Below are 3265 nucleotides of genomic sequence, written 5' to 3'. Positions count from 1 at the left end.
GGGGCCCATAGAAAATGCCTTTCTACAGGGCCCAGAATTTTGGGCTACGCCCCTGTCAATAGCCTAGCCAACATATTAATTATATACCTAAAATAGAAGTATTTTAAACCAATGAAAGCGCTGTAACGAGAAGAGTGTAGTGCCATAGAACGATAAAATCCTGCTTGTATTTAGATGACGGTCCTTTCAGTGTGCATGGTGATGAAAGTGAGCGAGGACAGTTAAGTTTAGGCACCAAAACCAGTAAGATTAGAAAAAAAGATTGCGGTCTGGATTTAAAACACTCCAGACGAACTAAAAAACATTTCCTGGGTGAAGGTGTTGTGTGGAGTTTTCGTTGCAAAGTGAACTCCGCTCCGGCGTGAAAGCGCTGTGTTTCATGTCGACACCACGCTGGGCCATTTCATTTTGAGATCATTTTCCACTGGATATTGAACTTCATAAATACGTGTTTTGGCATGCCTGGTCGAGCGGCACTATATCCATGGTAATGAAAAGGGGGATTTCATGCATGTTTTGTTTTGTTGTGCATCAGCAGAAAACCTTATCCGCTCAGCTTTGCACCCTGGGTATATATAACATTTGTTGCAGCTCTACTGCGTTGAATTATATTTTATTGGGAAGGTGCCCAATTTGAGTGACTGAGTTTCTTAAATACTTTTCATTCATCATTGTGACAGGATATTTAGGAGGGGGGGGGGTTCACTGGCCAGTTTTGACTTCTTGGGGAAGTTGAAACCCCCCCCCCCCTTCCCGCCATAAATTATGCCTATAACAACAGTTGTAGTTCTCTTCTCCACCTTCAATCCCAGCACAGTCGTCCAGGCTGGCAGCAGGCTCCTGGGACTGTTCAGGCCTTTGGGTTTCAGACAACCTGGTGAGAAATGGCCATAACAAACCAGATGTGCAACCTCCTCTGACGTCTCAGCTTCTTTTACACAAACATCTGCAGGGTGTGAAGTTGGTCTCTTCAGTAAACAAAATAATAGAAAGGGATGCCAGGCGCCACTTACTGGCTACATTTACTCGAAGAGCGGCATGTAGCAGAAAGTTAGCTACATGTGTTTCACATATGAGAAGCTGAGGTATGTGTATATGTATGCGTATGGGTGGGATACGCATATGTACATGTATATCTTTACATCTCTATTTTTTAAATGATAGCTGTCTTATTTATTATCATATTTTCACATTATTTATAATTGCATTTTTTGGGTTTCATGGGTTTCCATGTCTGTTTTTATGGTGGTCCAATGCAACATCATTTTGTTCTACACTGCACTTCCCAAAGTGTTTTTTTGGAATGACAATAAAAATAATCTGGAATCTTGAGGTGTCTGTTTTGACCACCCAGTGCTTCGGATACAATAACAAACATGGATAATGCCTTTAAATTATTTCTTATTTATATAATGCCATAACACATGAAAACATTTGTTGCCCGTTTCAAACTGTCACTGTATTATTGTTTGGAGCATACATACAAAATTAAAGAATTATGTAACATTTAAGAGCTTTAAATTAGGTTATAACTAACTTCATCAAAAGAATGGGACCACCTAAGCTACTGGCTTTACCTCTTAACATTAAAAAAGAAGAAAGTTATAATGTAATCCATATTTACGCTATTCATCAAAGTGCACTTTAGCATTATGTCATGAATTAGTCACAGCCGAAGTTGTCCTGTGACCAGAGGCGGGTCTAGAGTGCTGTCAATCTGACCAATTTGATTCCCATTGGATCAGAGTACTGTCACTTGCTGCCTGTTCTGCCAATCACTGCCTTTCCATTTAGTGGAAGGATATGTACTTTAAACACACATTGTATGGCTGAGTACTGTGTAACTGTGTACTTTAGAAGTACATTGAACTCGCTGTAGAGTACTTGTTGCTGTAGGAAATTGTGTATTGCATTTTATTTCTGTTCTGTGTACAGCAGACGTTTTCTTTGTTGAAGTTTGAGGCAAGTGTATTGTAAGTGTATTACACTTAATTTTAATACAGTTCTATGAAAAAAAATCTTCCCAGCCCTTGTCACATAACCAGTTAATATTTCCATGATGACTATCGAAGTTTTTGCCTTGAGCCCATAGAAAATGTGTGTTTTAATTGGATACACAATTTGTTAAAAAAATAAAAACAAGTGAATTTAATAATGAACGTGATTTGATTATGAAATAAGATTGTCTTGTTCTATCCTATCCAATATTTCCCATATTTCTAAGCAGATTTTCTATCCTGTATTCTGATAAAATCCCCTGCCCCCCCCTGACTGATCAGTGGCACTTCTGTTCCACCCCACGCAAAAAATGCTGGAAATGCCCCTGCCTGTGACAAGATGGAACAAAAACAACTCTGCATGTCAGACCTGCGGGAAAACGAACAACATGCATTTCACGTTGTGCAATTTCATTTGGTTGTAATAGATCGAGGTTGAGGTTGGAAAAAATGAAGTAACATGTTCTAATGAAATGGATGTGACTCAGATGGTGATGTGTGAACGGATCACCCTAAGGCACCAAAGATCCAGCAAACTGATGAGATACTGTTTTGTCATTTGCTAACATGCAAACTCCATTCCTTTCATAAGAAAAAGGTCAGGGTGACAATGGTTCTCCCTTAAAATAAATTGATGACATTGTACAGGGTAGCTGTCCTTCATCTGATGCTTAATAGAAGTTGGGAGAAAAGAAAAGGCCCCCTAAAACACAGTAACGATGAACAAGAAAAGTAACGTAAAGTCAATCCTGGCCTCAAATCAATTGAGATTATGTGAACTGAATAGAGTCCTCATGAAAGACATTCCTGACATATCAATTTAATTACACAGTTTTGTTCGGGGAAGTGGTCTATAATGCTTCCTGGCCGATGTGGAGATAGCATCAACGCATGCAGGGAAACATTTGGTTGTGGTCACTGTAAAATAAGGGTTCACTTAGGCTAATTCTTCAAGCAAATCATTCAATAAATACACTAAAACACGCGAGTGTGTTCATGTTACTGTTTCAAGCGTGGCTTTGAAGAATATCAGACCACATTTTATGACTAAATTATGCAAAAATGCAGGGGCATTTTTAAGGGTTCACTTACTATTTCTTGGCACTGTAATTTCAATCAGGAGAGACATATTTGCAGATATGCAAATATGTCTTTATTTATTGTTTATTGTACAGCTCAATAAAACATACAAAGTCTTTGGCCATTAGATATTTCGTATATATGTATAGGGGTAGAGAACCGGGGGGGGGGAGGGTCGCACTCTTTGC

This window comes from Etheostoma spectabile, chromosome 18, assembly GCF_008692095.1.
Source record: "Etheostoma spectabile isolate EspeVRDwgs_2016 chromosome 18, UIUC_Espe_1.0, whole genome shotgun sequence".
NCBI classification, from domain to species: domain Eukaryota; kingdom Metazoa; phylum Chordata; class Actinopteri; order Perciformes; family Percidae; genus Etheostoma; species Etheostoma spectabile.
The sequence above is the reverse complement of the archived record's forward strand: the minus strand, read 5'-3'. Positions refer to the sequence as shown.